Genomic DNA, 13716 nt, shown 5'->3' on the forward strand with positions numbered 1-13716 from the left:
CTATTGAAATCATAGCTGTGTCTTAAACACTATACAGTTCTCTTCTTCCTGTCAAACATCCACTTAGACTAATGCAATTGACAAGCCAAACCATTGTTCTCTAATTTTATCACAATAGTGTCCATGTATGTCACTTATACTGTCATGTGAGTTACTGCAGTTTTATCTTGATCTTCCAATAACTATCTGCTTTGCACACTTCCAATAACACAGGCCTGTTAATTGAAACTTAATAAAAGTTGTTTTTATTTTAATGACTGATTTTCCATAGTTCAACAATGCAGATGATGAAAATAATATTCAATTCTTTCAACCATATATTTTTTTAATTATTCACTTATATAAAAGTACATATGACATTTCGTAAAAAACCTGTACAGAATGGAGAAAAATGGATATCATTTTCAGACTCAACATACAGGAATTATTGTGGAAAATGTAAACATTTCAAGAAAATGAAACTATTTCACACCTGAGTAATCATCTGCTCTTCATACTTCCAATAATGATCTGCCTTTTGTTAAAATCCACACAAAGGAGTTCTGTAAGTTTAAGTACTTTTTTGCAAGACAAATTATTCTCCTTATTTCTTTCAAACTATTAATCCCACTCTACCATATCAACCATTAGGGCATTCACTCCCACTTGACTTCACTTTTACTTTGTTTTTGCTTGTCTGCTCTCAACTATTTATATATCTATCACTTGGACCTTCTAGAAGCTCTATAGCCTTAGCATCAATAGCTCGTAACCATAAAATTAATAACACTTTGCTAAACAGTGTTTTATATCTAACAAAGTGAAAAACAAATATTCAATAACTGTCACAGGTTAAATAACATTCATAATATATTTCTGTTTTCCTTGCAATATTTTAAATCATTTCTTTGTATTTTAAAATTTTTAGACTGTACTTGCATTAGTTTGTTATTTGTGTAAAAAAAAGTTTTATAAAAATCCACTAAACAATCATTCCAAAAAAGTATGATGATACCTATTATCTCCAATAACATATGTCACTGGGCAAGCTCCCCTAAGAACTATTTATGTGTGTAATTCTTCCACTCCATATAAGCAACAGCAATGTGGAAGCTCATCTGGAAGAGAAACTATCTTGGCATGTAACTTAGAAACAAATATTTCTGGAGTATCTAAAAATTGTTTAAGTGTCTCTTCTGAAGAAAGTCTATAATACTTCTGCTTGTACTCTGTTACGTACTTCTGTTCTTCATCTCCAGAACAATCCAAAAGTTCATCTTTGCATAGTGAAATCAGACAATAGTGTCTGCTCTCTTCAAAACATTCATCTAATTGAGTTGGAGTCACACACAAGTGAAAAATTGATGTAGCAAGTCCTAAAAAAATAATGTTTAAAAAAGTAATACTTTAACACTCTCAAAAAATTCACATTTCCTTTGTGTGATACCTAAAACCTCCTAAATGCATTTGATTTTTTTTCCAGTAAAACTTCATAGTTTATCTGTTATTTTCTATAAAATATCTCAAAACAGAATCAGTCAATTTGATCAACCTTATAACTACCAAAAACAAATCAAAATAAATCTAAATTACTTTTTTTCTTTCAAAATGATTTCTAATTCATTTATCCTGAGCATCTATAAGTTTGTAACGTATACCTCAATTTATATCACAGGCTGCTCACATGTGCACCTCATGATACATTATTAATGTTATTTTACCTAATCTAATTTTAACTAACCTAAAAGGATTCCTATTTTTACATATCAGTTACTTATATAATTAAACATAAGATTTATTAACAAATTATGAAAGAGAAGATGCCACAGGTAGGTGTAGCAGGAGGGGTCTGGTTTTTTATTCAATAGCTCTATTACTAAATAAAATTGAAGACTATACAAACTATGGTTTGTCTGAGCTATGATGATTTTACAGACAGTAATTTACATTTAACTTTGTACTTTTTTAAGGGGTGGTGGATAAAACAGGAATGATGACACGACAAGAGAAAATGTATCACATGTATCATACTAAGAGAAATTCAGGACTTTTTTAATATTCCCTTGTAGAATTAAAAATTTAAAACATATGTACTATTAAAATATGGATTACTAGCTAATATTTTATTCTATTCTAATTAGTATACTATAAACAAAAAGTAGTTTAATAAAATTTTGAATGTAAGACACTAAAACCTTATGGCATGTGCAATAAAAGATACTCATGGGGATAATTAAAAAGTGTTTAGGAAAGCAAATAAAAGATTACAAGCACATAAGATAGTAACAAAATCCACAGTAGTAATTGGCCTTTTAACAAAGTTAATTATTCTTAAGTTCAAATAAATTCTAATTAGTATGTCCTGGTTTACATTTTTTGTATTAATTACAAAACTTTTTTCACATATTAGAACTATTTGCTATTACTCATTAAAAAACTGTGTTTAGAAGTCTTCTCTAAATATGCTTTGACACTAGACTATGTGGTATTAAATTTAGGGATATTTAGTATGCCAACAAATGGAATATTGTTAGCTATTTCTAAACTCTAGGTCATTAGAAGTAATACAGTTTTAAGAGCCAAAAATATCATTAACAGTTAGGGTAGTGGCACTACTTTATGCAGATGTACATTTTAAGTCACACATAAAAGCACAACAGTCACAGTAAACTTAGTATACTGATACAGTTCAATGTCATGTCAATCAGTGCCTCTACCATATTGGGAGCAGGAATGCTAACTTCAAGAGGTAAGTTTCATTTTACTTAGCCCCAAATGGTAGTACCTTATTTTTTATTTTACCTTTATTTTCATTTTTTTTCATCTCTTTATGTTTATCTTTTTCTTATTTTAACTTAGAAGAGCAGTAACCTTCCCGTAACTACCTGCAGGCAGTGAACGGTGATATAGATGTGGATGTTGTAGGATTGAGCACCCATATCTCACTCTCTTAATTCATAATCTTCTTATGTGAGACTGGCAAATTGGAGGTTAAGACTGATAGATGGTGTATCCCCACTGCAATGTAGGTCCTACTCCTTCAGTCACCTTCAAAACCAAGGATCATTTTATAATCCCTCGTTGTAGCTTGCACTCTAAGCTCTTTTTAAAAAAATTCAGTGTATTTTTATTTTATTTTAATGTGTTTTTTTACTTAAAATTTATAGTTACATCTTCATTTAAATGTAATTATTTAATTTCACTAAAAAATATATGTATATATGTTTAGTTTAGATCTCAGTAGGTGGCTTGTTTTCATTGGAAGTTAACATTAGTTACTGCAACATATGCAACAGAAGACCATTAATGCTGTGAAATACATAAACCACTCTTGCTCCCTCATTAAATTCAAGAAGTGTCATATTTGACTAACTTCTACACGATAGAGTATATAATTCATATAAGAGAAACCAAAAGTAGCAGTAACAGAATAATATTATAAAAATTATGACCACTAAATTGCTTAAAAACTACACTACTTTCAATTATTTCAGAAATGTATCTAAAAACAATCAAAACACATCATCTATACAACATCATAGCATTATAGCATGTTATAAGTATAGACAGAGTCATTAGAGCATACTTATCTACTGTTTTTCATTGTATGTTAATATGGGAATCCACAGAGAAATACAAACAATATTACAAAAACAAAATCCAGAAAATGTGAATAGATTTTGATTGGATCCTAATCACCACAATCATGACAAGTATGCAAAAACAAAGCAGACAAACCTTCTCCTTCATCTGAAGAAGCCCAAAAGGCAACATCCAAGGCTCAAAACAAAATTTTTTATTTCTTACTCAACCAAGGGAACAGAACTCATCTGGTTTGGAATCATGAACATTCATCTTCACTCCCCAACCAAGTTTGCAAGGAGCCTTCCACTTGCCCCCAAAATTAGAGGAAGGATGTGGAACAACTGTATTCAGCCAAAATGAGATTATTCTGCATTTGGAAATGCAAGAAGACAGTGAACCCCCTTTCATGAATAATATACTAAATTGATACTGATTAAAAAGAAGAGTCATGCAAACCCCAACTGGTTAGCTAAGTTTCAAATTTGAGTCAGTATAACAAGTAAACTCCCCAACAGGCTGGTTCCCCAGCAACTGACATCTATGAAAAAACATCCAGGGACCAGGTTATAAAAGACCCCATCTTCACCCTCAAGAGTGGAAAAATCTACATAACACTAGAGAGAAAAATCGATGTCCACTATCCCAGCAACTGAAAATCAGGTGTGGTAAGGACTCCTCAGCTCCATTAGTAGAATGTGCATTGGGGAGTCCAGAGGAACAGTGCTCTGAAAACAGAGCAATAGATGAACCTAGTTCCCTAAACTTTTAAAAGCAAACCAACTTCAATTTATTTTATCCAATATTCAGCAATGACAAGCAGAATCCCTTTTACATTTACCCATGATAGTCCATATATATCAATCTGAATTGTATGGTAAGACCACCTAGAAGCTCATCATGTGGTATTATGAAACACCTTATTTCTACAGAACCTGTTACAATTTGTAATAAGTATAATGAAATAGTAGTTGCTAATGCAAAATTGGTTTGATAAAAGCACACCTGGTTGGCCAACACTCATCATAAAGTGTGATCCTGTGAAAATGAGATTAGGGACCCTGAAAGGTAAAGAGAAAGAATGAAAATAGTCATCCCTCTATACAATTTAGCAGAAGAGATTAAGTTAGCTACAGGGGATAGCCAAACACCTTCAGATAGAGATAATGCCAAATCATGTAAATAATGTGATTAGACATAGCTGGTGGAATACTTATTACCTTCAAAGAGAGCCCAGAATAAGAACTGTGGAAAAATGTTGTACCTCCCTTATCAATGAAGACAAAATCATTATCAAGCCACTATTACAGTAGGCAAGAAAAGCTTCACTACTCTCACTGAAGAGAACAAATTATCAAAACCTGGACATTTATAGAAATAAAAAGTAGCAATCAGACAAACTGCAGAAAATAATTTATCCCTTGCTGTACATAAAAGTGTCACTGGGAAGAAGAACTGGTGTGAGGACATAACTACCATGATAAAGTGCCCTGTGAACAATCGGCACAAACCTCTCTGCTCAGCATGTCAGTAAGTTAGCATTCATGAAAAACAAACTTTCAAGTAAAACTGATACATAACAAATGATGCCAAAGTCACAAGTGAGTGTTAAGAAAGAGCATGTAACATTTCTATTTAAAAACATCCATCACTAAAGAGATAAATGTCAACTCTAGAAATGAATGGTTTGTTTTGTTTTGAATTTTGCACAAAGCTACATGATGAACATCTAAACTAGCCATCTTTAATTTAACAAAGTAAGACTAGAAGGACGGCAGCTAGTCATCACCACCGACTGCCAACTCTTGGGTCACTCTTTTACCAATGAATAGTGTGATTGACTGTCACATTATAATACCCCCACGGCTGAAAAGGTGAGCATGTTTGGTGTAATAGGACTTAGCTGTCCTGTCTTATAAATGAACAGTTAACCTTCCTGCATGAAAGACAGTGTGGATGGAGAAAGAACTAAATATTCACAATCAGACCTTACAGCCATCAAATAAATGCAAGCTCAAAAGTATCTGGGGAAAGACCAAAAACACATGCTCAACATCCCAACTGAATAAAACAACTCAGAAACAGTTAATTTCAAAGTGGCCTTATTTTTAATGTACAAGACTTTTCTAATTATATATGTTAGGAAAAACTTGTTGTTAAGTAAGTTTGTTTTGTCAGAGCAAAACAATGTTGGCTGTGACTCTGATAGGGATACTGAGCCCTAGACTTCAGTATTGAAAATCTAAGCTTACCACTGTTTCACAGGAAATGAGAAGCTAACAGAATAACCAGGAAAAATCTAATTGAAATTCCCAGCAAAATGTTGGAGATCACCCACCATTACAACCTCAAAGCTCCCTAGAGAAACACCACTGAGCCAAATACTTGCCTCTACCTCACTGAGTCTCAACTAAGAGTGACACCCCTCCCTAACATTAGGCAACGCTAGGTATCAGAGGTAAGATAGGAGAGACATAAGTTACCTCTGTGGAGAAAATAACAATCTAAGAATTTATACCATGTTTTAACTTGCCAATGACAAAAAACAAGCAATTTTTTTGCTTGTTTGTTTATAAAATTCAACTAGATACCACTAAGAAGACTCAAAGCAGCTCCAATGATTGCAGTACTAGCACAGAGAAGTCTGTTAGTGAATGCTTTGTTGAGAAAACATAATAACCTTGTCTGAATGAGGTATATATACAGTACCAGAACAAAGCACATTGATGTAGGTAAAGAGTATAATGAGAAAAGTACCACCAAGTGCATTTGAGCGAGGTGTAAAAGACTGGGGCAAACAAAAAAAATCTAACTTATGTTAATATGGGCAAAGGATGAAATTCTTGATGTTGAGTAGAAGCTGTAAGTGCCAATAAAGGTGCGTTTTGAATTAAACCATTCTTTTAGACCTTTACCCTAATTCTATATATAAAAGAGAGCATTCCTTTTGTCTAGTGTCACAAGTTGTTGTGTGTAAATTTGCCAGATGAACTCAGGAACATGCTTCAAAAACTGGGTTTAAATTGACTGAGCACTTAGAGACTGACAGCCATTTCAATTTTTACTACATGAAGAGAGTAACTCAGTTGATATGCAATGTAAATGACACACATACATGCTGTCCAACCACATCTATTAAACTATTAAATAAGTGCTGCATGAAGCAAGACTGCCTGCAACAGTTTTAATATATTTCAATGTTTTTTATTTCATCTTCATTAGTTCAATTTCTAAATTACCTCAACTACTATTAAGAACAGTTGAACTGGAACTACAAAACACAATTCTAAATATCAGAGAAGTATTATTTAGAAGACAAAAGTTTAATATTAAACCACAACTTTTAAAAACAGGTCCAGAAATGTTTTTCTCATCTGGGGATTTCTTGAATCTTAATGGTTTAGGATAGATTTTGACCATGTGAAGGACAAACTCTGATCAGCCTGTTTGTTTATCCTATATTCAATTTTCCTGCCTTTTTCTTATCATCTCTCCTGTGGCACTTCCTTTCCAAAGCAATCCACAGAGACCCTGAGGGTTTTAAGAGGGATTGCCTCTTATTGATCACTCTCATGGTGACACACTTATCTTCTTTAACTCTACCCTTACACATGTAATTTCTCTGTGGTTGGGATCTCCTTGGAAGGGACATAGCCCTATTCTAAGTTTTTTACAGACTACTTATCTCTGGGACTTACAAATGACCACTTTTCTCAAGTAGTATATTTTTAGTAATATTCCTTAAACCTTGAAGTCCTGCATGGAGTCATTGCAAATATCACAATACATTTTTTCTTTAGTGGATCATTTGTCATATTCTGATTGTAGACATGTTCTTATTAATCTTTCTCATTCATCTTCTCAGCTTTCACCTGTTCCTCCCTCCAGGCATTCCTAATCTCATCATTTTATTTGACATAAATGGGCACATCACCAACAGTACCAGTGACTACTTGCTGGGTTCCAGTCCAATGGGGGCTCACTTGTTCAATTATGTTCCTCTTTGGTGACCTTTCACTATATGTCTGTGGCTTATTTGGGTTTTATTTGAATGACTTGTCATACACTCTCTTTTTCCTTTATCTGTTATCTCAGATACCTATTTATTTTCCATTGCCTTGGGGATCCTGCTACTAGTCAGCATCTGTCTGAGGCTGTACAAGATCATTTCTTCCATCAGGCTGTTGAACCTGTCAATCATCCTTCTTCAGAATGTTATTCCAGGCTATTTGTAGTACCAAATAAAACTGGAGACTGGCAGACTATGATCAATTTGCCTTGCTTCAACCAATTTTTGGTTCTGCCCTGATTTACAATGAAGCCTTTTTTCATCCTCATGTGGGATTTTTCTCTGTGTGTCTGGATGACCAGAGTATATATTGTGAATATTTACATGCATATCTTGATATCTAATCAGTTGGTTTGTTAACTGCAGGGTAGGTATTTTAGCCCTGCTATTCAGGCTTGGTTAAATTCTGTATGTCTTTTGTCAGGTGGGCAAGGCATTTACTCAACATTTACATACTCAACAGTTATACTTTCATCATTACATAGATGACTGGCTTCAGTTAGCTTGTTCCAAATGGGAATTTACCCATGACACCCAATGTCTACTCCTGGAGACAGCTTATGTGTGCAGGTTAATCAACTTGAAGGGGTCATTATTTATACCTACCAAATATCTTGTTTCAATACTCATTTCATTCAAGCCCAAACTTCTCTTTGATTTGTTCAATGGAGTTTTCAGTTCCCCATTTTCTTACTGTTTTATCTCTTACAGCTCATGAAGTTCTCTCTTTTGGGGATGTTGTCTTTGATAAAAGTCATTATTCCCTTGAGTCAAGCAAATATGTGTTCTATTTATTTGACTCTGCATGACCATTGGAGGCTCCTATTTTTCCTTCTGCTTCCCTTGTAGATAATCTGTATTGGGGGTTGGACAAAACTCACATGTTAGTGGGTATTCTACTTATCTCCCTTGTCCAGATTAATACAACTTCACGATTGCTTCCCTTCAGGGCTGGGAGCATAGATCAGTCAGCATGAAGCTTCAGATTGCTGGTCTCCGACTGAGAAACCTTACCATATCAACATCCTGGAGCTTCTGGCTGTATATTATGTCTTGGATAATTTTATTTATCTTGCCAGGAAATATTTGGTCATGATCATTTCCAATAAATCTACAGTGGTTATTTATCTCAATAACCAGTATAGTACCTGTTCTCTTCTTCATCTTTGAGTTCATATATGTAGTGTTTGTACTGTTGCATGTAATGTTTCAGGTGCATTCAATCTTGTTCTGGATGAGCATTACAATCTAGGCAAAGTTTATCTAATTGAGTGTTGCCTGACTAGAAATACTTATATACAGTCAAATCAACACTTTAAGGCCATGATGACTTGACATTTATAATTTCCATGGCTACTAAATGCACACTGCTGAGATGGGTTATTTTACAAAATCACTTGTAGCTTTATCCTCATGATATATTTGCTTTATTAATATGCCTGTTATAGATTACTATGCAATGGGCTTGATGGATAAAGCAAAAGGGGGATAACTGCCTATCCCTGTCTTTCCTTAGACTGAACAAATTAGGACTACTCTTCTTTTCAAAATAGGGTTTTCATGGTCACTAAGTGCACTGTCTCTGGTGTTGTCACTGCTCTGGATTTTCCACTTTTACTTCTAATGGAGTATGGGAATCTTTATCATTTCCCAATTGCAAGCTGCTGGTGGTATCCCACTAAATGTGATAATGATAAAATATACATATAATAATAAAACCATTCTGTTCAGAATAGGGCAGTGGTGTTCTACTGGTGTAGATGATGAAATATCTTTAACTGTGTGTAATTGGAGTGAACTGCCAAAACTGTCGTTCACCACTTTGATAGGAATCTCTCAACCTCTACCAGTCAGTTCCTAGTGGCTAGGTTTTGGATTTAGAGCTGAAGCAATCAGCACAAGTCCTCACACATGTATTACAGGTGTCTATTTCTTCACTCAGTTGTACTCTTGTTTTTCCATCCATGTTGTGGGTTACTTGCAGATTAATTTGGTTCTTCCTCTTATGCTTTCCTTGATGACTTTATTACACCAAGGATGTAACTGTGCTATGGCAGTTCCCATCAGTTTGGTTTTGAGTGAGATGGTTTACATTACATAGACATCTTTATGATACCAGAAGTTGGGTTTCCAGATTAGTTAATCAGTTTCTCACATTGCTGTCATGTTTTTTTCACATACAGGGAAGTGTGAAATTACTTCTGGTCTGATGACTTGAGGTGAAGACAGTATGATCTTCTTTCCTATCCTCACCAAAAATGAATGAGAATAGCTATTTATATGATAGGAGGTAAGTACTTATTGGGGAGATTGTGAGTCTCAACTCTGAAATACATGATGATAGCAATTAGGTGCTCAAATTTAGACCGTAACTTAATTTTACCAGTTATTTGTAAACATCATAGAGTAATAGACTGAATGCAGTAGCCGTTTTTTTCTCTACCAATCCTTATCCAGCACTACTGTGCTTAGTAATAAATAGTAAATCAACATGAAGGGTAAGTAATGATAAATATTTATTTTTCTTGTAATGGGTTCTCTACTTCTAAAATAATGATTAGAAGGAATCCTACTATCATTTTCTTTCATATAATGTTGTTATCTACTTCTGATTTACAGTAAGCATCTAATATACCCTGTAATATATACTAATGGGAGTTCGTTTTTTTTAAATCCAAACTGACTGGATGTGATAATATGACTTCAATAGAGATGTGGTTTCATTGACAAGAGAATTATCTAAAGCTTATAGTATTATAGAGAAAGAGAAACTAAGTATTTATAAAATATGTAACTCATAATTTAATGCTGCCATTTTAAAATGCAATTATCTATAAAATTTATTATATTTGAAGTTTATATATTTAAACATATTCTTAAAGCCTTTATTTCAATCGTGTTAGAATATTATTCAAGGAATTGACTATCTACGAAAAAACATGGAAACAATTTAGGCATTGATAGGTGAAGATTCAGTTAAATTAATGTAAGAGTATCAAGTTTCACAAACCTGTTCCAGTGTAGAGATAATGTTTTCAACCTGTGCTCTTTCTATCATTCTAATATTTTAACCTTAGTTACAGTTTATTTTATTTTTTCCCCAACATATTGAAATATCACCAAATATCTTGTAACATTATTTTTTCCAGAGATCTTAATTCTTGTATATTTTAGCTGGTTCACATATTGCATCTGCAATACACTGGTAACTTCTCTGCTAGTATATGACTTCAAACTCTCTATGTAAAAGAATTGGCTGCTTGTATGGAACCTTATTACAATACCTTAAATTTATCCAAAACTGAGCTTTGTAACATCATTCCTTTCAAACTAAATGAAACAATGTTTATAAAGTTTTTATTTATTTTAAAATGATCCAGCCTTCAAAATTATTTTAACTGTTTGTAGATACAAAGAAGGTTAAAAGCATTTTGCCTGAAAATTAAACATGTTTGTGTGTGAACTTATTGTAGATATTTGTCACAATGTTTCAGAATATTGCCTTCTGATTTCTGGGTCTTTCTCAATAGCATTGCACCTGCAATCCCATGTTATTGTTTTATTTTCTTAAACAGGTATGTGTTTGATGGATTTCCTATGACTGTAAAACAAGCTCAGTTAATGTCAGGTCGACAGATTATTCCATTTATTGTAATAAGAGCTTCAACTTTCTAGAAATATAGCTATGTACAGAATGGACTGTGAAGCAAATAAACTTGTAAAGTGAGGTTAAAGTATTTCAATTGAGCTATTTTTTGTCAAATATAATATATTTTTCATTTCTCATTTTTTCTAGAATGAAGTTTTATTCTACTTTTATAAATCTAATAATTGTAAGTTGTAAGAGCACTAATTTTTATGTACTATGACATTGATGTTATTGAATGTGGAGAATTGTTTCATAATTGCACATTGTAATAGATCACTTTCAATTTAAACCTTTTCAAATGAGTTTAGAATATTTCTCACAAATATATTGGATGAATTAAATTGTGTATGGTTTGTAAATTGATACTAGTTATGTGATTGGAATTGCAAACATTAAAAGATTAAGATAGCAAGTAATGTAGAGTTGAAATAGACATCTTGCTTTAGAATTAATGAAAAAGACTGTTGACAGCATACACAAGTGGAATGATAAACACATTCTGAATCATGATTGTGGTTCATAAGTTATTGCAGGGAATTACACAAAACCATAACAGAAGGTATGGGCAAAAATCACTTTAAACAGTAAAAATTCAGTTTAAAATAAACACTAAAACTTTTAATGTTGACTACTAACGCTGTCCATGTATAAAAATGCACAAAGTAAGTATGCTCACTAGACTGACAAGGAAAGGAAAATCCATTCACAATGGCTCATTTGTGATTATTCTTCTCATTGTTATTATTATTCTCTTGCCAGCCTACAATGAAAATAGATTGGTATATTGCACAAAAACCTTTTGCAAAATACTAAATGAAGGTTGTAGGGTATTGAAAAGTCAATTTGTTTCTTCTATATTTTGCATAAGTTAAAAAAAAACATCATAATTCTAGTGTAAACTATGTTATCATTACCCCTTGAAGCTAGCTTTCTGACAGAAACCTGATGCTCTTTTAACATGTTTAAGTACAGGGTGAAACAGGAATTACCAACCAATGACTAACCTGTAGATACTCAATCTATGAAGTGAAAAAGCAAAAAAATTAAATCAAAAGCACATATTTGCCAATTACTATGTATTATATATGGAGAATTTAGTTACAAATGCTCACTATATTTGTAAACAAATTTCCATGAAAATCACAAACAGCAGCTTAACATTTTACATCTCAAACTGATTCAATTAAACAGTAAATAAATAAATCATGAACTGTATTAGTTAGCAACTAGCTATCTTTACTATCATTACAAGGTATAAGGTTAACTATCACGTCAAGTAATCCTTTGTCTACACTTGAGCATAAAAAAGTCAGCAAAAATAAATAAAAAATTGGAAATTTACAAAGCTGTAAATAGGGATCATAAAAAAGTAAGGAAACAAAGCTGCAGATGCTGGAGACAATATTTAATCAAACTAGACATCCCTATTTTAACTCATCTCAACTGCACTCTCACTCTCTCTTCTCATATGGTCTGTCACCTTCGTGAACTTGAAAACAAATATTTTTTTTAATGAAGAAATGAGCTTTAAACTTTGAGCTATGAAACACTATAATCATATGGAGAAGCTGCCACCCTTTCAGTGCATCATTTCCATGTTGTTTAAGTCAGTTTAATCACTAACACTATCACACAATACAGTGTAAATATTATAAGAATCGTGCATCTTGATTAAGAATTCCACACAATGAAAAACTTGTGCTTTTATGGGTGAGCATAGCTGCACTTCTGAATTTTCACTTAATTTAATTGTTCAGATTTCTATTCTGTTTCCATTACTATACCACCAATTTTTTTAAACTATTGAAACTGATAAATTTAGGACAGCTTTACAATGTTTGATAGCTTTATCAGATTTAATAAGGTGTGAACTTCAAAGTGTGTGTCATAGGTTCTTGTCCGAATACTTATTAGTTCCTTTTAATGTCACCTGAGCTTGAAATGAAAATATTCAATTTATTTTGTATGATTTAATTATCTGTTACTCTCTTGTTTCGTAACATTTCAAAAAGAATGGTATTAATCATTAGTTACTCTCAGATGTTTTTTTTCATAATTCACAAGATTTTTGGCTCAAACATAATGACAAGTTCACAGTACCCATTTTTAATCTTCCATAACTTTGTGATTTATTTTTGTCTGTTCTGTCTAAATTAGCTCTAGAAAAGAGTTTAAAACTTTGTTGCAGCTTTCAAAATGTCAATTATTTTCAAATAAGTAAATAACAACTCACAACAATATTCTATGCAAATATTTTTCACATGTTTTAATTTAGTTTTGCTTTATATTTTCAGCCTCAAATTGCCTGCACTTCTTGAGTCTCGCATATTATCTATGTATTATGACCAGAGAAAAAAATGTATTAGTGGTTTGATGTTCAGTACCATAACTGGGTGACGCTCAATGTAAATTTCTCAATGTAGCAAGTGTGGCATGA

At 32.7% G+C, this 13716-nt stretch overlaps 1 protein-coding gene across 7 annotated transcripts in view; it reads right to left on the minus strand.

The window, feature by feature from the left end:
* LOC143258449 (uncharacterized) overlaps nt 1-13716 on the minus strand; it is a 55413-nt gene that overhangs the window by 11455 nt on the left and 30242 nt on the right. For 3 of the 7 annotated variants that reach the window (XM_076517434.1, XM_076517433.1, XM_076517430.1), the window contains exon 8: nt 995-1355. The exons of 2 other annotated variants lie outside the window; for them this stretch is intronic. The gene's annotated coding sequence lies outside the window, so the exon portion shown is untranslated. Of the gene's footprint in view, nt 1-994; nt 1356-2864; nt 3028-13716 lie in introns of all 7 variants that reach the window. 2 more of the 7 variants (XM_076517431.1, XM_076517436.1) reach the window with 2 other exon arrangements.

The sequence above is a fragment of the Tachypleus tridentatus genome, chromosome 8, assembly GCF_004210375.1.
Source record: "Tachypleus tridentatus isolate NWPU-2018 chromosome 8, ASM421037v1, whole genome shotgun sequence".
Taxonomy (NCBI): Eukaryota; Metazoa; Arthropoda; class Merostomata; order Xiphosura; family Limulidae; genus Tachypleus; species Tachypleus tridentatus.